This window comes from Pan troglodytes, chromosome 5, assembly GCF_028858775.2.
Source record: "Pan troglodytes isolate AG18354 chromosome 5, NHGRI_mPanTro3-v2.0_pri, whole genome shotgun sequence".
NCBI lineage: Eukaryota > Metazoa > Chordata > Mammalia > Primates > Hominidae > Pan > Pan troglodytes.
This window is the reverse complement of record NC_072403.2, coordinates 155854615-155880398: the sequence shown is the minus strand read 5'-3', so window position 1 is coordinate 155880398 and position 25784 is coordinate 155854615. Positions and strand designations below refer to the sequence as shown.

The 25784-nt window shown below is 38.4% G+C and overlaps 1 protein-coding gene across 50 annotated transcripts in view; it reads left to right on the top strand.

Moving 5' to 3' along the window:
• PLAGL1 (PLAG1 like zinc finger 1) overlaps positions 1-25784 on the top strand; it is a 124334-nt gene that overhangs the window by 44906 nt on the left and 53644 nt on the right. For 22 of the 50 annotated variants that reach the window (XR_010158218.1, XM_054686376.2, XM_063813536.1 and 19 more), the window contains exon 1: positions 11327-11637. The exons of 22 other annotated variants lie outside the window; for them this stretch is intronic. The gene's annotated coding sequence lies outside the window, so the exon portion shown is untranslated. Of the gene's footprint in view, positions 1-11282; positions 11638-25784 lie in introns of those variants that run through there. 6 more of the 50 variants (XM_063813551.1, XM_001172627.7, XM_063813527.1 and 3 more) reach the window with 2 other exon arrangements.

Here is a 25784-nt window from a genome sequence, read left to right as displayed (position 1 = left end):
CCCCCAACTTAGATTCAGTAATATAGAATGCCTACTTATTTTGCTGAACCGATTGAGGTTAAACTAGATTTATGATTGTTTAACTACATCAGCATTTGTCTCCTAGGAACAATGACATTCTCCTACATAACCACAGGACTATTATTACACTCAGGAAATTTAACATTAGTACAATATTATTATTCAATGTTGAGCCCATGTTCAAGTTTATCCAATTGTTCAATGTCTTTATAGCATTTTTTTTTCCTCAAGAGAGTCTCCCTCTCTCACCCAGGCTGGAGTGCAGTGGCGCCATATCGTCTCATTGCAACCTCCGCCTCCCAGGTTTGAGCAACTCTCCTGCCTCAGCCTCCTGGGTAGCTGGGATTACAGGCGCCCACCACCATGCCTGGCCAATTTTTGTATTTTTAGTAGAGACGGTGTTTCACCATGTTGGCCAGGCTGATCTTGAACTCCTGACCTCGTGATCCACCCACTTGGCCTCCCAAAGTGCTGGGATTACAGGCATGAGCCACAGTGCCTGGCCTTTATAGCATTTTTTAAAAATCCAGGGATCATTTTAGAATGAAGTATTGCATTCAGTTTAGTGGTTGTAATCTCATTTAATCTGGAATCTCAGCCTTTGTCTTTATAACATTGATGTTTTTGCAACATAGTCTAGTTTGTTGTTGTTGTTGTTTTAAATATAGGGTCTTTCTCTGTACCCCAGGCTGGAGTATAGTGGTGCGGTCATACCTCAGTGCAGCCTTGATCTCCTGGGCTCAAGTGATCCTCCCACCTTAGCTTCCCGAGTTGCTGGCATTACAGGCATGAGCCACTATGCCTGGCTCTTTATTAATGTCCCTCGACTTTGGTTCATCTAATGATTCCATCATTAAGATTTAATTTGTGCGTCTTTGGCAGGAATACTACATATGTGATGTGTCTTGATCAGTATATCACATTAGGAGGTACATGTCAATTTGTGGCATTATTGGTGATATTAACTTTTTTTAAAGTTCTTGCAGAGAGAATTTAGATGTTAGAGTGAACATCGCTTTTAAAAAAATTATTTTTCTTTAAATTGATGAATAAAAATGATATTTTTTTATGGTGTCTAACATGTTTTTATATTTGTATGCCTTGCCAAATGGCTAGATCAAGCTAATTAACAAATCCCTGATGTCACATACTTATTTTTTGTGGTAAGAATACTTACTAAAATCTGCAATTTTCAAGTATACAATAAATTATATTAACGATAGTCACCATAGTGTACACTGGAAATCTTGAACTTATTCCTCCTTACTGAAACTTTGTGTCCTTTGACCAATACCCGCTACCCCATCCTCTCACCCCCGCCAGCCCCTGGTAACCAGCATTCTACTCTCTGTCTACTTCTATGAGTTTCACTTTTTTATACTCTACAGGTAAGAAAGATCATGCTGTGTTTGTCTTTGTGTCTGACTTATTTCACTTAACATAATGTCCTCCAGGCTCATGCATGTTGTTGTAAATGATAGGATTTCTTTCTTTAACTTTTTTGAGACTATATAGACTATGTAAATATCCTATTCCTCTTCAATGTTCCCCGAAGTAGTTTTAGCATCCATTGATAATTCATGTATTCATTATTACTATGATGGCTACAAAATGTAACTTTTTAAAATTATTCCTTCTGTGCTCATTCATTAGTGGGGCTGGAGCTTTGGAGTTTGGTTTGGTGCAAGGACAGGATGTCAAGATCTGGACAGTGGTGAGAAAATGATTACAATCTTGAACCTTGTGGTGTAGGCTGGCTAGGGAAGGAGTGGAAACAAGGAGGGAATCCAGTGAAGGAGACTGGAGAGTCTTACTGCAGTCAGAGTAAACATCCTGTGAGTGAGAGAGTGAGAAACCAGGAAGAGCAGGAAGTTATGATCAGAGGTGGGAATTTTGGAGTTGAAGATTTCCAGGGGAGAGCAGATCCTGGTTGTTGAAGTCTAGGGGTTTGCCATGGATTCAGGGAACTGTTTGAATGGAGAGGAGGTTTTCCATTAGGAGGAAGTGAAGGAATTTTAAGACTAGGCTATTGAATAAATCACCCACATGGTTGTCTAATTGGCCCAGGGTGATGGGGCAACTAGCAGAGGCATTTAACCACCCAGGTGCCAAAGTCCTCCCTTGAGCAGGCTCAATAATGAGTACATGGAAAAACTTTATCACGTAAAGTAGGACATTTTAGTAGAGGTGCCAGACTTCACCTTGTGAGTCTTCTATGTTGACTAAAAGTCAGTTGAAGATAGAAATGGACATTAGTCAGTTTTGCTTGGGGAAAACTTCAAAGATGTTCTCATGGGAGCCCTTGTTGGGGAAGTGATACCTAGATGGAGAAGTCATTGCAAATAGTGGCAAGAGGAGGGAAGGGGGCAGGAATCCTCTGAGCCAAGATTACAGTTTCAAAAAAAGGAGAAGAGACTTGAAGTTTGAGGATGGCCAGCAATAAGACCAGCAAGAGGTAGTTTGGCCAGAAGCGATGCGCTTTAAAAAAAAAACTACATATGTATACAGGTTTTTAAGGGTTATTTATATTGTGATTAGAGAAAATTAAATCTAAGCATTTGTTGAATATCTGTTGAGTTGAACACACTAAAAGATTTTTTCGAGTTTTTATGGTGCACAATCTGTTTGAAAGACTGTAAATGCCATAATGAGGCTGTTCTCTGTGGCTGCTTACTATTATAAAAGAACACTGGATTAGGAGTCCAAGAGAAGGCTCTAGGTCGGGTTTCACCTCTGCCACTGCCACCCTCACAGGTTAGAAAACAGACTGATAATGCACAAGAGAGTGCTAATGAAAAAGCTCACAACAAAAAAGACAGCAGAAGGTCAATTCTAATTCAAATTGCTGGTAATAGAGATAAAACCAATCTCATGTGATTTCTCCTCATCCTATCCAAATAAGAAAGGAAATAATTTAATGACACTTACTGAAGTATGATTTGCGTGTAATCAAATGGATGTATTTTAGGTGTATCATTCAGTGCAGTATGACAAATACATAGCCCCAATGCAATCTTCTTACTAACCAAGAGGTAGAACGTTTCTATCACCTTGTAAAATTCTCCAACACCTCCCCTCCTTCCACTGTAGAAAACGATTGATCTGCTTTAGAAAGACTATAATTTTGTGTTTCTAAAATTTCCTATGAATGGGACCATGTGTCGTTTACATATTATGATGGTTAATACTGACTGTCAACTTGATTGGATTGAAAGATACAAAGTATTGATGCTAGGTGTGTCTGTGAGAGTGTTGCCAAAAGAGATTAACATTTGAGTCAGTGGTCTGGGGAAGGCAGATCCACCCTTAATCTGGTGGGCATAATCTAGTCAGCTGCCAGCGAATGTAAGGCAGGCAGAAAAATGTGAAAAGGAGAGACTGGCCTAGCCTCCCAGCCTACATCTCTCTCCCATGCTGGATGCTTCCTGCCCTCTAACATCAGACTCCAAGTTCTTCAGTTTTGGGACTCGGACTGGCTCTCCTTGCTCCTCAGCTTGCAGACAGCCTATTGTGGGACCTTGTGATCATGTAAGTTAATACTTAATACACTCATATGTATATGTGTGTGTATATATATATACACACATATGTATATCTCTTATTAGTTCTGTCCCTCTAGAGAACCCTGACTAATACAATATGATTTCTTTGACTCCGCACAGTGTTGTTGTTGTTTTGATTCATCTGTGTTGACAGTATCAGCAGTTTGCCCATTTTATTACTGATATTTGAGTTGTTTTCAGTTTGGAGAGAATATGAATATTTGCATTTAAGTCTTTCCACAGACATGTTATCATTTCTCTTGGATAAAATACCTAAGACTGAGATTGCTGGGTCATATAATAAGAGTATGTTTAACTTTATAAGAAACTTTCAAACTGTTTTCCAAAGTGGCTGTATCATTTTATATTTCTTCTAGCAATGTGCGAGAGTTCCAGTTTTTCCACATTGTCACCAACCCTTGGTATTTTCAGTCTTTTCAACTTTAGCCTTTCCAGTGGGTATGTAGCAGTATTTCACTGTAGTTTTGATTTGCATTAATCATTGGGGAAATGATGTTTAATGTCATTCTTGGGCTTCTTGGCCCTTCACATGTCTTATTTAGTGAAGTGTATTGTTTATTGTATTATTGGGTTCTTCAAATATTTTAGTGCAAGTCCTATGTCAGATATATGCATTGTGAAGACTTTTTCCCATGTGGCTTAGATTTTTTTCCTTAATGGTCTCTTTTAAAGATCAGGTTTTATTTTAGTAAAATCCAATTGCCAGTTTATTCTTTTAGGGTCATTGCTTCTTGTGTCCTGTCCAGCCAGTCTCTGCCTATCCCTAGGTTTTCTTCTAAAACAGTGTTGTCAAACAGAAATATCATGTAAGCTAGATAGGTAATTTAAAATGTTCCAGTAGCCACGTTTTAAAAATAGTTTAAGTTACTTCGAATTATATCCAATATATCTAAAATATTATTTCAACATGTAATCAATATAAAAGTTAATGGGATATTCTACATTTTTAAAAAATCCCAAGTCTTTGAAAGCCAGAGTATATTTTACACTCGTAGCACATTTCAGTTTGAACTAGCTACGTCATAGCCATACATGGCTTATGGGTACTGTATTGAACAAGGTGATTCCAGAAGTTTTATAGTTCCTGCTTTTTATTTAGGTCTGAGATTTCACTTGATTCGTTTTTTGTGAATGGCGTGAAATGCATGTAGAAGTTTATTTTTTTCTCTATATAGATAACCAGTTCCCACACCATTTATCTCTTTCCAATGGAATTATGTTATACCTCTGTCAAAATACCAATAGATCTAGGCTGGGGACAGTGGCTCACACCTGTAATCTCAGCACCTTGGGAGGCCGAGGTGCTCAGATCACTTGAGTCTAGGAGTTTGAGACCAGCCTGGGCAACGTGGCAAAACCCTGTCTCTACTAAAAATACAAAAATTAGCTGGGTGCCGTGGCATCTCTCTGTAGTCCGAGCTATTCTGGAGGCTGAGGCAGTAGAATCGCTTGAAACTGGGAGGTGGAGGCTGCAGTGAGCCGAGATCATGTCACGGTACTCCAGCCTGGGCGACAGAGCCAGACTGTGTCTCCAAACAAACAAACAAACAAAACCCAATAGATCTTATGTGTGGGTCTATTTCTGGACTCAATACACTATTGTTTTTTCTTATGTCAGTACCCTGCTGTCTTTTGTCAGTACCCTACTGTCGGTACCCTTATGTCAGTACCCTACTTGTCTCTTTTTTATTTTTATTTTTTTGAGGCAGAGTCTTGCTCTGTCGCCTAGGCTGGAGTGCAGTGGTGCAATCTTGGCTCACTGCAACCTCCACCTTAAGGTTAAAGCAATTCTCCTGCCTTAGCCTCCTGAGTAGCTGGGATTACAGGTGTGCACCACTATGCCTGGCAAATTTTGCATTTTTAGTATTGATGGGGTTTTGCCATGTTGGCCAAGCTGGTCTTGAACTCCTGACCTCAAGTGATCTGCCCGCCTCGGCCTCCCAAATTGCTGGGATACAGGTGTGAGCCACCATGCCCAGCCATTACCCTATTGTCTTGATTAGTCTAGCCTTATAGTAGGTGTAAAAATCAGATAGCATAAGCCTTCCAACTTTGTTTTTCTTTTTAAGATTATTTTTTCTCTTCTAGGTTCTTTTCATTTCCATATAAAGTTTAGAATCAGCTTGTCAATTTCTATAGCAAAGCTGACATGGATTTTGCCCATGTCAACTTTGACATGAGGACTGACTGATGACCCTCGAAAATATTTGTGTCCTAATCTCTGGAATCTCAGAATGTAACCTGAGTTGAATAAAAGGGTCTTTGCAGATGTGACTTAAGTTACGGATCTTGAAATGAGGAGACCACCTTCAGTTATTTCAGTGAGTCCTAAGTACAGTGACATCTACCCCTATAAGAGAGATACATACAGGAGAAAGCACATGGCACGCACAGAGAAGGCGTTGTGAAGATGGAGGCAGAGATTGGCATGCTGTGGCCGCAAGCCAAGGAAGCCGAGGAAGCCAGGGAATGCCAATGGTCACCAAAAGCTGGAAGATGTGAGGAAGGAATCTCCACTAGAGCCACTAGATGGCGCCTGCGGCCTTTGCTGATATCTTGACTTCAGACTTCTGGCCTCTCGGACTCAGAAAATAAATTTCATGTTTTATGCCACCAGTTTGTGGTAATTTGTTACGGCAGCTATAGGATAAAATATAGCCACTATCTGGCTAAGGAAGTTCCATTCCATTCCTAGTTGTCGTTTTTTTCAGGATGGGGTGTAGTTGTCAAATGCTCTTTTTGCATCAATTGAAAATAACATTTTCCCCCTCCATTATTTTGTTAATGTGGGCATAATCTGTATGATTGTCTGCCCATGTGGTATTAATTTTAGCCCCATCATAGCTGTTACCCCTGGTAACACCTGTTCCTGAAAGTGTTGGGTCCTGACACATTGTATCAACCTATAGATGTGTCAGCATGAATTTTCTTGTTCTGCATTTGCTGAAGAAATGTTAAGAAGTCATTCAATAGTCTGCAGAATAAGATGGAATCTCCAAATACTTAGAGAAAAAGTGTGATTATGGAGTTTGTCCTGAGGGGTTCTGTCTACTACAGTGACCACGCTGGCAACCCTTGGGTCCAGTTTGACCTGGAGAAATACTTCAGGTGGCCTCTGCAGTGTTTCCAAAATTAGAAGATTTTATATTAAAATGTTAGATAGCATACTTCCCTTGAAAATTATGCAGATGTGGCAACCCTGCCCTGAGTTCAAACATGGCAGCCATTGGCCTGAGCTGAGCATCTGCCCCTTACACAAAGAATGTCCTTTTCACTTTACCACAGTCCCGTTGTTCCTCACTGTTTTAAACTTTGTAGAGATTTGAGTTTGCAACCCCTGCTCCAGAAGCTTTGCTAGGGCATGCTGTAATGCCAAAGCATGTGTCATTGAGGGAAAGCTCAGGGGAAAAAGAGTGTGTCACAGCTACCAGGTCAACATAGTCATGTTCAAAGAGACCACTGTGGAAATAACCTAAAGATAAAAAAGGATTTCATATAGTTCATTACCAGTGAGAAAGAAAGACTGCTTGACTGACTTCTGGATAAAGATGGCACAAGGAAGCACTAAAAAAATCAAAATTAAAACACTAAATCAGCCAGGCATGGTGGCTCACGTCTGTAATCCCAGCACTTTGGGAGGCTGAGACAGGCGGATCACCTGAGGTCAGGAGTTTGAGACCAGCCTGGCTAACATGGCGAACTTCCCCCCAACCCAGCACCCCCATACCAGCCTCTACTAAAAATACAAAAATTAGCTGGTTGTGATGGTGCACGCCTATAATCCCAGCTACTCAGGAGGCTGAGACAGGAGAATTGCTTGAACCCGGGAGGCAGGTTGCGGTGAGCCAAGATCATGCCACTGTACTCCAGCTTGGGTGACAGAGCGAGACTCTGTCTCAAAAACAAAACAAAACACTAAATCACCCAAAGGAAAGAAAGCAACAAAAAACTTACATGCTGCAACCAAAGAAGAAAAAAGTACAACCTTATAATGTAAAATTTGAGAATTGATAGCAAAAACAAAGAGAACAGAAGATTCTATAGAGGCGTGCTTTGTCTCCAGATGAACCTATGTCTGCCCAGCCCTCCACCCACCGCTGCAAGACATGTTGAGGAAAAAGATGATCAGACCAAATCCTAAGAATTCTCACAAATGTCCCCCAATGTGGAAAGGCAGGGCACACCTGTGAGATGTTGAGGAACCTTTGCATACCACTGTTGGATCTTGCCAGAGGCAGGAAAGTTTCCCACTTTCTGGGATACTGTGCTGAACTGAGCAAATGAACTGAAACTCTGAGGCATGGGATATTCCCTTGGCTAGCTTGAAGTCCAGCTGCCAGAGGACTTAAAGGAATCTCAGATGTGAAGGTTGAGTTCCTCCAGCAAGCTTTATACTCTGTCTGAACTGAATTCCACACATCCCCTTTTCCCCCACCTCTCCTTGTCCGAAAAACCTTGGATCACAGAACAAGTAGATAGAAACAACATTCAGCCCTGAAAAAGCAGCTTATTCAGATATATAATATACATGGGACATTAGAAAAGAACATAATCTATAAATTGGAAGATCATACTGTATGCTGGGGGGAAAAATTGATCTAGAATAACTGACACAGAGGCATAGCCCAGATAAGAATACTAAAGGGTATATTAATGTTAAAGAATTCTTCAGGTATCCAAGCAGAAAAATCAAGCCACCTCCAAGGGGAAAATTACGTGGGATTAAGATCTTTCCACAGAAATCTTCTGTGTCAAAAATCAGTGAAGCATTTCTCTAATGACCAGTAATGATGAGCTTTTTTCATATGTTTGTTGGCCACATAAATGTCTTCTTTTGAGAAGTGTCTGTTCATATCCTTTGCCCACTTTTTGATGGAGTTGTTTTTTTCTTATAAATTTGTTTAAGTGCTTTGTAGATTCTGGATATTAGCCCTTTGTCAGATGGATAATTGCAAAAATTTTCTCCCATTCTGTAGGTTGCCTGTTCACTCTGATGATAGTTTCTTTTGGTGTGCAGAAGCTCTTTAGTTTAATTAGATCCCAATTGTCAATTTTGGCTTTTGTTGCCATTGCTTTTGGCGTTTTAGTTATGAACTCTGCCCATGCCTATGTCCTGAATGGTATTGCCTAGGTTTTCTTCTAGGCTTTTTATGGTTTTAGGTCTGATGTTTTAAGTCTTTAATCCATCTTGAGTTAATGTTTGTATAAGGTGTAACGAAGTGGTCCAGTTTCAGTTTTCTGCATATGGCTAACCAGTTTTTCCCAACACCATTTATTAACTAGGGAATCTTTTACCTATTGCTTGTTTTTGTCAGGTTTGTCACAGATCAGATGGTTGTAGATGTGTGGTGTTATTTCTGAGGACTCTGTTCTGTTCCATTGGTCCATATATCTGTTTTGGTACCAGTACCATGCAGTTTTGGTTACTGTAGCCTTGTAGTGTAGTTTGAAGTCAGGTCGTGTAATGCCTCCAGCTTTGTTCTTTTTGTTTAGGATTGTCTTGGCTATACGGGCTCTTTTTTGGTTCCATATGAAATTTAAAGTAGTTTCTTCTAATTCTGTGAAGAAAGTCAATGGTAGCTTGATGGGGATAGCATTGAATCTATAAATTACTTTGGGCAGTATGGCCATTTTCATGATAATTGATTCTTCCAATCCATGAGCATGGAATGTTTTTCCATTTGTTTGTGTCCTCTCTGATTTCCTTGAGCAGTGGTTTGTAGTTCTCCTTGAAGAGGTCCTTCACATCTCTTGTAAGTTGTATTCCTAGGTATTTTATTCTCTTTGTCGCCATTGTGAATCAGAGTTCACTCATGTGTTGGCTCTCTTATTTGTCTACTATTGGTGTATAGGAATGCTTGTGATTTTTGCACATTGATTTTGTATCCTGAGACTTTGCTGAAGTTGCTTATCAGGTAACATCTCATGCCAGTTAGAATGATAATCATTAAAAAGTCAGGAAACAACAGATGCTGGAGAGGATGTGGAGAAATAGGAACACTTTTACGCTGTTGGTGGGAGTGTAAATTAGTTCAACCATCGTGGAAGACAGTGTGGCAATTTCTCAAGGATCTAGAACCAGAAATACCATTTGACCCAGCAATCTCATTACTGGGTATATACCCAAAGAATTATAAATCATTCTACTGTAAAGACACATGCACACGTATGTTTATTGCAGCACTATTCACAATAGCAAAGACTTGGAATCAACCCAAATGGCCATTGGTGATAGACTGGATTAAGAAAATGTGGCACATATACACCATGGAATACTATGCAGCCATAAAAAAGGATGAGTTCATGTCCTTTGTAGGGACACGGATGAAGCTGGAAACCATCATTCTCAGCAAACTAACACAGGAACAGAAAACTAAACACCGCATGTTCTCATTCATAAGTGGGAGTTGAACAATGAGAACACATGGACTCAGGGAGGGGAACATCACACACTGGGGCCTGTTGGGGAGTGGGGGGCTAGTGGGGTAGGGATAGCATTAGGAGAAATGCCTAATGTAGATGACGGGTTGATGAGTGCAGCAAACCACCATGGCATGTGTATACCTATGTAACAAACCTGCCCGTTCTGCACATGTATCCCAAAACTTAAAGTATAATAAAAAAATAAATAAAGCAATTGCCATCTTGTTCTGTTAGGTTTTGAAGGAAGGTGTGAATTGAAAATATTTACCCAACTCACTTTTTATTTATGTATAGAGAAAAACACCAGATCTTCTCAAACATGGCAGCACTCTATAAACCCTCCTTAGGAATATGACTTGAAAATGAAGGAAGTCCATCAAGAACTAAATAAAAATAAAAATTCAGGGATAGATAAGTTACAGTGAATATCAAATTCATTTAAAGATAGAATTAAGACAACATCTGGAAAAATAAAGTTGCAGAGCAATTGCAAATGTACTCATTGCTAGGAAGCCGAAAGTAACAGAACTAATGGAAATTGAGAGGCAGGGTTACCCCCTAAAGGTAGGTGGAGGTGTATGATGCTAATCAACCTCATCTTTCAGAGCTATGAGACTTTCTAAACCCGAACATGTAGTGAGCTCCTTACACCTCTCTTAATCTTTTTACGTAATGCTTATAGGCCTTTTAAAAAGCACATCTTTTAGGGAAGAAAGCAATAGAGATTCCCTTCAGTTTATTTTTCTTAAATTCCAGTAACATGAAAAATTTGAAATTATATGAAGCAGACGTAGTGTGATACCGTAATTAGAAAATTACTTCTGTCTACCCTTCCTGCGTCTTCGTTTCTTCAGCTGTGAGACGGGTATTTCTCCCAGTGTTGCTGTGAGGATTACACGTATTTACCTGCAAAGTGCTTAGGACAGTGCCTGGCTCACGGTCAGTGCTCACGTTTGGGCAGCTGCACTTGGGCGCTGCTGGCACAGGAGGTAAGTTAGTTTGGCCTATTGCAGCGTCCCAGCATCTGTCGCGTTTCTCATGTGTGATTGGGCTCTGGCGGCCCATCCTGGCGGAGACTTCGGCTAGCAGGCCCCGCTGCAGACCCCAGGCCGGCTCGGGTCTACCTGCGCCAACGCTGTACCTGGGCGACCTTGGCTTTGCCCCCACCGGTGACCCGGCCCGCAGGACGTGTGGGTGCCGCTCAGCTCCCCCCGCCTCGGCCGCCGACCCCCAGCTCCCCGGCGGGGCCTCCTCCTGCCACGTGACGCCCCCGCCAGGGGCCCCAGCGCCCTCCTCGCGGCCGCGCCGTTCCGGCTCCCGAGCCCCGCCTGCGCGCGGCCTCCTCGGCGCAGCCATCCTCTTGGCTGCCGCGGGCGGCAAAGCCCACGGCATCTGCCATTTGTCATTCAGCCCGTCGGTACCGCCCCGAGCCTTGATTTAGACACGGCTGGGGCGTGCTCTGGCCTCACTCTCCGGGCGGGTGCTGGACGGACGGACGGGGCAGCCGTGCTCACAGCTCAGCAGCGCGGGGCCTTGGCGCGCGGGGCGCTTCCCCGGGTCGCCGTCATGGCCGCGGAGGTGGCACGCCCGAGCGGCCTCGCCTGAGCTCCGGGGGTCGTCGCCCCGCAGGGTAGGTGTTTGGGTGCTCGCGGCTGCGGCGGGCGGGCTGGGGGCAGCGGTGGCCGTGCATTGCCGCGCTGCGAGGACGGCGCTGGGTTCGCGGCCGCGAGGAGGGTGTGCCTTTGCCGCGGCGCCTACGTGCGGGTCCGGGCTCCGCGGGGCCGGGTGCGGGACCCCGCAGATCGTCACCCGCAACCCAGGCAGCCCCACCGCGAGTGCCGCCGGACCCCCTGGACGCCGCTGCCAGAGGCGTTCGCGCCTATCTGGTATGAGGTCCACAGACCCGATTCTTACAACCTGGCGCTCTAACCTCGCCAACGGGCCAGGAAAAAAACAGAACAAGGAAAAGAAGAAAAAGTCTGTTCCAAGTAATAATGGAACAGTTACTAGACAGTAACTGTTTGCACTTTCGTCTCTTATGGAAAATATGATTATTTTGATGCTTTAGTATTACAGACTGTATCAGACATACTCTTAAAAGTATTTAAAAACGTGGGGTCCTAAAAATTTCCTAGATCGGGACAGCTGATAATGCGACTTCTGTTAGTCTCCGCATCCAACTTTCAGGGCGGAATGGGGATTTCTACCTTTTACTGAATATACTCCTGTAATTTTGAATATTTTTTCTCATCAAATGTGTTACTTTCATGTTTTAGGAAACCAATAAAAATCAAAAATAGAAACACCCAGCTTAGGTCCTCCTTCTTCCAGGAATCCTCCTCTAACCCCTCCCTCCCAGGCAGGATCGGAGGCCCCTCCCGGGTGCTTTCTGGGGCCTCACTGAGGTCCTGGTCCCCTAAGTCCTCCCCCGCAGCCCCTCCGCGTATTAACCCACCGGTCTCGCTGGGCCCAGAGATTGCTTACTTAGCACATGGTAAGTGATTAATACTGTTTAATGACCGAGGGAAAAGATAAAATGTTCTCTGATGTTTCACGCTTTTCGCTCTGAAGTTAAATAGTGGTAAATTTATATGCGCTTAGATAAGAACATTTAACAGTTAAGGATCTGGAAAAGTTGACGACGTCCGATGTCCGTGTTTCCTGATCCAGCAGTTGCACGCCTGGGTATTCATCCTTAAGAACAATGTTTTTCAGAATTTGAAGTCCATTTTAGTGGGTCGTAAAGTCATTTAAGTGGATGATCAGAATTTGTAAAACACAGACGGAGAATAGAACATCAGTGTCTCTCAGGTCATAGGGGTGTTCGCTTTATGAATCTCTCTCCCTCTCCTCAGTTTCATACATACACAAATGTGTGTCATGATGTAAAACGTCATTCCTTAGTATGAGTCATGGACAAAAAAGTTTGAAAGCCACTGCCCTAGATAAATTTTAATACATGTCCACAAGCAGACGTGTACAAGAAGGTTGACTGTAATAGCAGAAAACTGGATGCCGCCTTCATGCCTACCTGAAGGAGAAAGATAAATTATACACCACTCATAAAAAGGGCACACTGTACAGTGGCCAATGAAGTATTTTTGTGTTTCAACACAAATGCCTTTCAGTGTTGAACCAAAAAAAAAAAAAAAAAAGTTGCCGGAGAATGCTGTGTGATATCTTCTATGTAAAATTCAGAACCTGGTGGAGCAAAGCTGTTGTTTAGGGATGCATGTATAGGCATTAAAAGTAGTAAAGAAAAAAAGTCAAGCTAATGGTCATCTCCTAGTGGGGAGGAGAGGGTCAGGGGCTCAGAGATGCTGGAAATGCTTTATCGCCTGACGTGTGCAATGGTTACGTGGGTGTTTGCTTTGTAACTCTTTGTTAAATGATACACACTGGGTTTGAATGTTACATTTCCCCCCAAATATGTTAAAATATGGGTGTTGCAAACTGAAGAAGCCTGAGTCTAGGGCTCTCCGTCTGTTATTCTTATTTCCTGGCTTCTTTTTAGAAAAAAAAATCTTGCTCAGGGAGGAGTACCTAGGGAATTTATCAGTAATGTTTTATTTCATAAATTCCATGGTGGACATACCAGTATTCGTTAAATTATTCTTTATGTATTCTTATAACTTAATTTATAATATTTCAAAAAGCATTTAGGAGAAAACATCATTTGGTGTGTTTGCTTTCCCAAAAGTCACATTTACATGTTTTGTACACAACTGGAATATTTTATATAGTAATTTTAGCTAAAATCAAATTTTGTTATGAAAAACAAAATACTAAAAAGTATATAAAAATCACAGAACTTTACAGACTTTCAGCGTTTTAAAATGCTAACATATTGTATTTACCTCAATAATTTCTGTTCCTCAGTTCTTTCAGGCCACATTTTTAGTGCTCAATAGCCTCATATGACTTTAATATTTTATTATATTTTATTATGTTATATATTTTACATCATAATACATTATAGAACAGAATATTTCCATCTTTGCAGAAATTTATATTGGAAAACATTCTGGATACAAATATTTGTTATATACTTGCAGATATTAAACTGTAGACATTAATCCTTATGCTTTTTGTCTTAAGATACTCTACTATTAATGAAATGTATTCTGAATATTTTTCTAAGAATTTTTAAGTTTATGTTTTGTCCACATTTTGTTCTTTAATTTACCTGAGAAATGTATATGTTGAGATGTATATATTTTATGTTATGAGATCAAGCTTAATTCATTTTCAGATTCCCACATGAAAAGGTAATTGTCCCGATATCAGTGATTAGCAGTGCCACTTCTGTCACATACAGTACCCAGATATATTTGGGCTTATTTCCAGGCTGTTAATCCTGGTTTATTTGTCATTTGAAAATACTGCAGATTTTCATGTACTGCTGCTTTCTATGTAGTATATTGTTCAGTTCTAAGAATTTAAGATTTTTTCATTGTGATATTTTTTCTTCCCCTAAGAGATTTGTAGAAAGTAGTCTAGTTCCAATGTGGAAGGTTTTGTGAGTTATCCTTTTGTTACTGATTTCTAATTTGCACTGTAGTTAGCATACGTGTCAAGGCCAACAATTCTTTGAAATTCGAGAATTGCTTTATGGTTTTAACTGCTCCTTGTATCATCAAGAATAATTTGTACTCACAGACTTTTGAGGCAAGGTATGTAGGTGTGTGTGTACATATAATATATACACATACACTTTATATATAGATTATATAGAATCTCACTGTAGAGTTTATATAAAAATTAAATATATTTATATAAATGTATATATATGAATAAAATCTCCTGTCTCTAAGGTTTATGTTTCATTAATTCAGGAAAGTTTTGTCTTTTATCTCTTTATTTTCACACATTTTTGTCCTATTCTTTAGGAGCTATGATTAGACTTCTGTTAGACTTCCTCACTCTATCACCCACATCTTTTAAGGTAGATTTAATGTATTTAATATATTTTTTATCCATGTTGAATTCTACATATTTTTTTAGTTAGTTCTATAATTTATGTACAACAAAAAAAAGTGTGTAGCTTGGTGAAATTTACGTATGTGTATACCTTTGTGATTACTACCCAGATAAACATATAAAACATTTTCATTCCTTCTGCCCCTTCCTATCAATGGAGCCACTCGCTTCCCCCAGTCAACTACTGTCCTGATTTCTATGACCATGTATTATTTTCAAATGTTTTTAAACTTCATATAAACGGAGTCATACAGTTTATTCTTTTGTTCACATTGTATTCATCCATGTTGCATGTATAAGAATTTTTGTTTGTTTTTTATTTTTGCTTTGTATCAAGGGTTGGCAAACTATGGCCTGTGGGCCAATTCCAACCCACTGCATGTTTCTGTTTATAAAATTTTATTGGGCTGTGTTCCATGGCTCCTGTCTATAATTCCAGCCAGTCAAGAGGCTGAGGCAGGAGAATCTCTTGAGCTCAGGAGTTTGAGCTTACAGTGAACTACGATCATGCCACTGCACTGCAGCCTGGGTGACAGTGAGATGACCCCATCTTAAAAAAAAAATTACTGGAACATAGTTATCCCCATTTGGCAGAGTTGAGTAGTTGTTATAGAGGCCATATGGCCCACAAAGCCTAAACTATTTACCACATGGCCATTTACAGAAAAAAATTTATTGACCCCTCTTCTATGGTATTACATTATGTGGATATATAATATGAGCAATTTACTTATTCATTTTCTTGTCGATTAACATTTGAGTTGTTTTCATTGTTGGGCCATTAAGAATTGAATTGTGAAGAATGTTCTTCCCACTTCCGTTGGTAGACATATATCTCTCAGCTATATACCAAGGAGTTGAATTGATGGTTTTTGATAGGTTGGTTGCATTTCCATAAACACTAATAATGTTGAACATCTTAAAATATCTTAATCAGCTATTTAGATTTCCTTTATCACCTGCCTATTGAAATCTTTTGCCCATTTTTTAAAAATTAGGTTACCTTTTTGTTAATGATTTTTAGTTCCTAATATAATCTGGATAGGGAATCTTTGTTGGGTATATGTTTGCAGGAATTTTCTACCCTGAAGTTTGCCTATTTATTCTCTTTTTTTTTTTTTTTTTTGAGATGGAGTCTCACTTTGTCACCCAGGCTGGAGTGCAGTGGCACGACCTCGGCTTACTGCAAGCTCCGCCTCCCAGGTTCATGCCATTCTCCTGCCTCAGCCTCCTGAGTAGCTGGGACTACAGGCACCCACCACTATGCCTGGCTAATTTTTTGTATTTTTAGTACAGACGGGGTTTCACCGCATTGGCCAGGATGGTCTTGATCTCCTGACCTCGTGATCCACCCGCCTTGGCCTCCCAAAGTGCTGGGATTACAGGTGTGAGCCACCGTGCCCAGCCCACTCTCAAGATTTTTAAGACATTTGCCTTTGTTTTCCTCCAGAAACTTTATAGTTTTAGCTGTTGGATCTGTGATTATCACCAGTTGATTTTTGTGTATGGTGTGAGGGGGGGATCAAGATTTATTTTGTATATGGACATCCATCTACTCTACACATTTATTGAGAAAAACAACACCTTTCTTTTCCCATTGAATTGCATGGGGACTTTGTTAATAAATGAATGGTCATATATTTGGGTCTGTTTCTGGACTCTGTTCTTTCCACTTGGACTAATTATCCATTCTTGCATCAGTACCATACTTTTTTAATTACTGTAGTTTATGGTAAGTCTTGACATGGTATTGTAAACCCTTCAGTTTTGTTGTTTTAAACAAATGTTTTGACTATTTAAGTGCTTTACATTTCCATATAAATTTTCAAATGTGCTTGTCAATGTCCATTAAAAAAAAAAAAAGTCTACCAGACTTTTGATTGGGATTGCATTGACTCTACAGAGCAACTTTGGGAAAGTGAACATTTTAACAGAATTGAGTCTTTCCCTTCATTGCATAAGTTCCTCTACAGTTACTTTCAACATTGTTTTGTATATTCAGTGTAGAGGACTTACACATTGTTCAATTTATTTCTAGACATTTAATGTTTTTTTGATGCTGTTGTAAGTGGTGGAGTTTTTTTTTTCCCCCAGTTTTATTTTCCAAATATCTTGCCTAGTGTATGGAAACAAAATTTATTTTTATATATTGATCTTGTATTTTGTGCCCTTGCTAAATTCACTTATAGTTTTGGCAGTATGCAGATTTGTTTTTGTTTTTGTTTTTGTTTTTAATGTGCTGTCATGCCATCTGGAAAAAAAAAGGTTTAAATATGCCTTTACAATTCTATTCTCTTTTTCGCCTTTTCTTGCCTTATTGCTCTGGCTGGGACCTCTAGAACAATATTTAACAGAAGTATTAACAAAGGATATCCTTGCCTTTTCCTCATCTTAAGGGGAGAATACCTCAATATTTCACTATTAAGGGTGATGTTTACTGTACTTTTTTTGTAGATGTTCTTTACCAGATTGAGGAAATTTTCTTCTGTTTCTAGTTCACTGAGAATTGCTTTCACAAATGAGTATTGAATTTTCAAATTCATTTTATTCTGAAATAATTTTAAATTTACAAGAATTGCAAAGATAGTGCAGTGTTTTTGTATACCCTTCACCCAGCTTCCTCTCATGTTAACATCTTACATAACCCTTGTAAAGTACCAAAGTTAAGAAATTAACATTGGCACAATAGTATTAATGAAACTATACACTTTATTCAGATTACCACAGTTTTCCCTCTAATGTTCTTTTTTTTTAATTTCAGGATCCACCCCATATACCACATGGTGTTTAGTTTTCATGCCTCCCTCGTTTACTCCAATCTGTGACAGTTTCTCAGTCTTTCATATCTTGTCACTTTTGAAGAGTACTGGTTATGTGTTTTGTAAAATGCATCTCAATTTGGATTTATCTGATGTTTTCTCACAATTAGACTGAGATTATGGATTTTGAGAGAAGAATATCGCAGAACTGTTGTGCCCTTCTCATTGTATCACATATGGCAGCATATGATAGCCACATCAACTGATGATAACTTTGATCACATGGCAAGATGGTGTCTGGCAAGGTTTCTTATTGTAATGTTACTTTTTCCCCCTTTCCATAGTCTATTTGTTAGGAGAAAGTCCACAGTCAAAGGAAGGGAGGGATATCAAATAATTTGTGGTCATATGTTAAAACCACCACAGTGATTAATAAATATTTTTGAGGTAGTACAAATATTCTATTTCTCTTTAAAGTTTTGTCCAATAATTTTAGTGTTCAATGGATCTTGCCTGCAGCAATTATTATTGTGGTATTCTAATGGTGATTTTCCATTTCCTTCCTTCTTTCTACATTTATTAATAGAAATTTTTCTCTAAGAAAGATTGGTCCCTTTTTTCCCATTGATTTATTATTGAGTCAGTTATTTATATCCATGTATATTGATGGATATTTATTTAGTCTTTGAGCTATTATCTAATACCATTTTTATATTGCTTAAATTGTTCCAGCTTTGGCATTGGGATTTTTTCAGGTTGGTACTTTTGTCCTTTTGAAATGTCCCCATTAAAAATTTTTATTTTTTTTTTTTATCATTTCCTTACTGTCTGACACTATGCGATGCTCCAGGCTCATTTAGTATTTTCCCTTCCCCAACCTTAGAATCAGCCATTTCTCCAAAATGTCTTGATTCCTTTTATTGGAGGATGGTATTAGAAACCAAAATCTGTGTGCTAGGTGTCCTTGCTTCTACTGAGATGATACTGTTTTCTTGGCCATCTGTGGACAGAGCTAGGAGTTATATGTACGTATACTCGATTTTTAATTTTGTCAAATGCTTTTTCTGCATCTAATGAGATTATGACTTTTCTTAGTTTGATGACATGAAGAATTACAAATATCTGACATTTTAAAGGATGTTTTTCCAGTATTCCTTAGAACTTTGCAAGTATTAAAAGGTTTGCTTTAGAATGTCTAGCTCTCCATATTTCCTGAACAAATCTTCCTAAGATAACTCTAATGATTTTGATATGTCATAGAGCAGAAGCCTTCTTTTGTTTTTCTGCTGAATTGTTTGGCAATTTTAGACCTTTCCCATTCCATATGAGTTTTAGTACCTGTTTATGAAGTTTCTTGGAAAGTCCTGTTGGGATTTTTATAGAAATGGCTTTGAATTTATAGATCAATATGAGAAGAATGGGTATATTTGTAATACTCAATTTTTTCATTTATCTCACATGTCCTTTTTGTGTCCTTCAATGATATGATATAAATAAAGGACTTGTACATATTTTGTTACATTTATTTCTAGATCCTGATGATTTTTGTTGCTACTGTGAATAGTTTCTCTTAGTTTCTTATTTTCTAACCAGCTAGTTATTACTTCATAAATAATATTATATTTCCATTTACATAAATACATAATTTGCAAGAAATGATTTTTTTCTTTTCCTTCTGATCTTCATATCTCTTATTCTTTTGTTTATGTCTAATTTCACTGGCTAGGACAACCAGTACAATGAAGAATAGTGGTACTGATCATGGGCATTCTTATTTTGTTTCTGACTTACATAAGAATGCTTTTGTAGCACTGAAGCTTAGTGTGATGTTGTTGCGGGATATTTAAAGTTCTCTTCTTCTAGTTCTCTAAGAGTTTTATATCATGAATTGTATTGGATTTTATTAAGTATTTTTTCGGAATCTATTGGACTGTGAAGCCAGATTGCTTGCATTCAATTCCTAGTTCTGCTCCTCTGCTGCCATGTAGTATAATCTTGGGCAGTTACTTCTCTGTATCTCAATTTTCTCATCTTTAAATTTAGGTACAACTGTCTACCATATAAGGTTGTTGAGAGGATTAAATGAGTTAATACATAAAAAGGGGTAAGAATTGTGCTTAGCCCTAGGAAGTACTCGTTTTTTTCTTCATTACTTAGTGTTAGGTTATTTTAATTTAAATTATCATAATAAGTAAATTAATTACTAAATCATCTTGCACTCTTAAGTAACCTTACACATATTTATTTACATGATTTGGATTTAATTTACTGTTTTAATTTTTTCATGTAATATTCATGAGTCATAAAGTGACTGTTCTTTTGCTATAGCAAAGAATGATGGATTCCTAGAACAACATTACACAAGAGCTTAGCAACTGAGGTGGCAACATTCCCAACTTTCTGGAGCGATTTATATCTGAGTCTTTTGATAAGCTGGAGATAGAGATAGCTCTTGCATGAGCAAATTCAGAACTTGGCATATTGTGGAAAATGGTCACTAAACAAAAAGGAAAAGTGAGTTTAGCTTTTCTGCATGTTTTACATTGCATCATTAATACATTGTATTATTTGTGTATGGAGATTTCCATATTTGGAATATTTGGAAAGATTCATTCACCAATGATGTATTGAGCACTTTCTATGTGCCAGGCAATGTGTTTTGTTGGCTTGGGGGCTTATCTTTGCTCTCGAGGAACTTAGGGGTCAATTAGGATCAATCCTGAAGTTGAAGGCAGGCCTATTGATATCACTCAGGGAAACTCAATGATCATTTTTTTTAAAATTAATAAAATTGAACTTTCTCTTCCATTTGCATTCTGAAATACAGGAAAAAAATTTGAACTTTCTAATATCTTTCCTTCCTGCTTCTTTCACTCCCCTCAGCACCTTGGTTTAGGCCCTTGTCACCCTATGCTATTTTTCCCTGTATTGACTTTTCTTCCCTTCCTATCATGTGTAATGACCAGTGGGGTCAGTTCCCTGAAAAAGTCCTTTAGTGGCATCCCAATACTTACAAGATTCTTGGCTTCTTAGCATGACAATGGTCCTTTTTTGTCTGGTCCTAACTTACTTTACTGACCTCTGATTTCTCAAAACTAATCCAGTGGCACAGGTGGTCCTAACCATGCATCAGCCCCTAAAGGTTTCACTCTCCTGCTTTTGCAGCTGTGTTCTTATTTGTGCCATTTCCCCTGCCTTAAATGTTTTCTCCCCAACTAATTTTCAACCTTTTTTTTTCAAGCTCTGTTCAGAGAATACTCACTCTACAACCCTACTAGCTACATAGAAACCCTATAATTTATAATCTATAGCCCTTGTTAAATTCTTACCTTTTGTCACCAATCTTTATATCTAAATGTCTTTTCCAGATGGTCAGGTTCTTAGATAGGGTTCAAGTGGCCGACATGATACTTTGCATACAAAGAGCTATTGCCAAATAGCTACCACTACTAAGTACCTACTATAATTGTGCTACAATTTTGCAAAGTAAGTATTATTATCTCTTTTAAATTGTGAAGAAACTTAGTATCAAAGAGATTAGGAAACTTTCCTAACACCATATAGTTAGTAAGTGGCAAAACTGGTTTGTCTGAATCAAAGCTCTTGCTCTTTCTTCTACGCCATACTGCCCTTGTGCTAAAAATGAAGAAATAATTAAATAAAATCATGAACAGAAGCATTTATGGTAAAACACACACTGAAAATGACATACACAATGAAAGCTTTGCTTTCATTGCCAGTATACTATAGAATCTTCACTTTGGTGACCATGATAGTTGCTATGGATTACCTGGTGTACTCCTATTTTCTTTGGACTTTCCTTCCAAGTTTTTGTTGATACTAATGAATAAGGTTTGAATATTCTAATTTTGGCTTATTTGGGGGTAAGAAAAACTGTAAAGTTTAGCCACACTTTGCTTGGTGTTTGTTTTATTTTAAGTAGAAAATTTTACTTTTGCCTAATAACCTTTGCTGGGCAATGGATAAGGTAAAAAGAGTCTAATTATCTTTCATAAAGTACTTTTTCTCTGCTTCTGTTGAGGCCTAAAATACATGGGGAAGAAAAACATATGAAGTCTGCCATTCTTAAGTATATAGCTTGATGAGTTTATACACACACACACATACACACACCTGTGTAACCACATTCAAGAGCAAGCTAGACAATATTACATCCATCGAGGATAAAATTCTCTCATTTACCTCCTGGTCAACACCTCCCCTATGGATCACACTCTTCTGATGTCCATCACTGTAGATTAGTTTTATCTATTCCTTCCCCCCCAGCCCCCTCCGCCCCAAGATGGTATCTCACTCTGCCACCCAGGCTGGAGTGTGATTGCATGATGACAGGATGACAGTTCACAGCAGCCTCAACCTCCCAGGCTCAAGCGATCCTCCCACCTGAGCCTCCCTGTTTTGTCTATTCTTGAATTTTAAGTATAACCAAACAGGATGTACTCTTTTGTGTCTGGCTTTTATTCAGCGTAAATTTTTTAGAGTCATCTGTGTTGATGCATCTATCAATAGGTAGTTCTTTTTGTATTTTTTCTGAGTAGGACTCCATTACCACAATTTGTTTATCCATTCTGTTAATAGCTATGTGGGTGTGTTCTAGTTTGGGTTCTTGCAAATAGACCTGCTGTGAATACTCATTCACAAGTCTTTTGGTGGACATTTGCAGTATTTCACCAAGGAACAAATCTGAGACTAGAATTGTTAGGCCATAGGGGAGCCAAACAGTTTACAAAACTGAATGCATATGTGTACACTTTTGCTAGCAATAGAGTTGTAGTTGGAGTGCACATTTTCATCAGCACTTGATATTGTTAGTCTTTTTCACTTTAAGCCCTCTGGTGGGTTTGAGGTGATATCTCATGGCTTCATGGTCTCATGGTTTTCATGTGCATTTCCTTGATGATTTTATGATTTTTCTATGTATCTTTTAATGCTGTCTTTTGGTGTCTTAATGAAATCCAGTTTATTGGGTTTGTAATGGTTTGTCTTTTGTCCTGTTTAAGAAATCTTTGTCTATCCCTCAATCATGAAGATATCAATTTTTTTTTACATTTAGATCTGTGACCCATTCCATCATCTATCTCAAATTAATTTCTGTATAATGTGAGATAAGGGTCAAGGTTAATTTTTTTCAGGATCGAGATTTAATTGCTCTAGAATCTTTTGAGGAATTTTTCTTTCCCTCCATTGAATTGCATGGTGCTCTTGTTGAAAATCAAGTGCCTGAGTATGTGTGTCTGTTTTTGAACTCTAAGTTCTGTATCCTTGTTCTGTTCGTCTACCTCATGATCAAAGATGGCTAGCCAAGTTCTAGCTATGATGTTTGTATTTCAGTCAGGAAAAAAAAAAAAAGGGAATAAATAAGACTCTGCTCCTGCTTCAAGGACAATTCCCAGAATTTGCACATGACATTTCTGCCTACATCTTGTCAGTAATGTGACAACCTTTATCTTCAAGGGACATTGGAAAATGTTTTTATTCTGCGGAGTCATGTGCCCATTTAAAATTCAGAGATTATATTACAAAGAAAGAAGGGAAGAATGAATATCAGAGAAAATTGGCAGTCTTTGCCATACTTTCTGTTTACAAGTGCTTTGTAGGTGCTTAATAAATGTTCATTTGATTCAATTTCATCTACTTCTCATTGAAGCCTTCTTGGTCAACTTTTGCTTGTAATCATACATGCAGACATCACAGCTCTGTGATAGGACTCTCCCAGATCCACCTAATAAGAAGCGTGCCCTGTAGTAATGGGGTCAGCTACTTCCTAGTGAGAGAAATCTCCAGACCTTGTTAAAGTTCTCTCAAATCACCCCGTGTTTCTTCTTTATGTGACACCATTGTGATCATAACAGTTCGGAGAAAATGAGACCCTAAATCAAGAAAATTTAAAGCACGATGTGGCTCAGCAGGTCTCAAAATAGAGTGGACGATGGTGGGAGGGTGACCAGGTTAAACAGTTTTTGGTTTTGGTTGAGCTCCTGACCATCCTTTATCCTTGATATTTTTGGAAAAAAGATTAGAGGTCTAGATTTCAGTTCTTCTCTTTGCTTTAATTTTATGGCTGGCCACCATTAATATAGCCAGTAACGTAGGTATTTTATGGAAATACTTATTATTACTGGGCTTTGAAACAAAAACCTCTGTTTTATAATTAAGATTTGAGCCCATCAAGTGTTAAATTTTCTCTTTCATCCCTGGAAAATATATTATGAAACATGTAGAAAGGGTGATCTTTCTTCCTTTAGTCTTCAGGGAAAAAAAATCCTTATGTTTCAGATTTGAAACATTTTATATAAGCATATGTATCATAATAGTGTTTGAATTTTAAGTGGTATGAGTATCTTATGACAGTATAGCTTTTAAAGCTATTTAACTTAGAAAACATTCATAAATTTATTCAACAAATATTTATAGGAGGTAAACATAATTTCAAACTTTGACTAAAATGGTTCGCACCTAAATACAAAGTATAGAAATCTGTTTAAATTATGTAGTTTAGAATCATGTTTCCTTGGCTTAACTTATTCCTCAAATTAGTTTAACATTTATCCCCTTTCCAAAGCAAAGCAAAAAAAACCCCAAAAAACCATAACAACAAAACAACAAAAGCCAAAAATTATGCATCATTTATTGAATGATATGAAAAGGGTAGCTTGATACGTGCATACAAATAATCTGCATAATACCGAAGTTTAAGTTTTTTATTAATTAACTTTAAGGATAAATTGAAAGGGACCTTGCTTTATTGTGAATATTTTCTGTGCTGACCACTTGTTGTGAATCATTTTATTTAATTGTTCCAACAACCTGAGAATAGATAGTTTTATCTCCTTTGTACAAATAGGAAAATTTTGGCTGAGAAAGAATGAAGCCTTTCCCAATATCAGACAGTTAATAAGTAATACAGCAAGCATTTGACCTCTGATTACTTGGATTCTGAGCACAGGGTGCCTGCTCTTTGTGATGGTTCTATCTTATTGTCTCTTAATTGTTCCCATTAGATGATGACAAGATAGAGGCATCACTGAGAGATGTGACATAGTCCAATTACCTCCATGAGTTCAGAAAATCTGAAATTAATGCAAATTTGCTATGAGCAAACACATCAGAAACTGACATGTATTATAATGAGAATTTATAATGAGAATTTTAATTGGATTAGAGCCCCACTCTTAAGACATCATTTAACCTTAATTACCTCCCTGATGGCCCTATCTCCAAATACAGTCACATTAGGGTTTGGGTTTTCAACATTTGAATTTTGAGGACACATTTGAATCTGTAACAGTGGATTTTCCAGAAACGCAAGCAGGAATAAAATGTTGGGACTGAATATGAGCTGCTCCAGTGGTCACACTGCTGTCTCTCATCACCTTCCATACATTTTTTTGCGAATAATAGTAGTAGTTATAATGCCATTAGTTTCATTTCGTTCCTACTTGAGATTTCAAGAGCTACTGTGAAGTAGGGCTGCCTTGTTAAATCTGTCTGCACTTCTGCAGAGTGTAAAATCAGTGTCATACGCTTTAATGGTAATACCTTGTCACATTCAGAGATGTTTAAAACTGCAATCTAGAAAATTGCTTTTAAACAGCGGAGGAAAGATGTTCATATTCTCAGATGACACAGTGCAGAACATGTGGACATCCCATGCACTGTGAAGTCTTAAAATTTACAATATATAGGAAAATTCCTCGTTTTTCTGACACCTTTCTGAGATTATTAAAATAATACAGATCCAAACCTAGTCTTTCCCACATAGTAAGTTATAAATTTCACCAGTATACTTTAGGGAGTCCCTGGTCCATAACAATTTTGAAATCCTTCAAAACCTGGAGAGTAAAATGCTTCTTGATTAGGCCCTGATTCTACCTTCTTGTTCATCATTTTCAGAAGCACTGGCCTTGCCCCTAGGGAGTTCTTTTTTTTTTTTTTCCTTAGCCATATATGAAGTGAACATTTGAGAATTTGCCCTAGTTGGGAACTGAGCAAAACTTTCTATCCTGCATATAGAGTA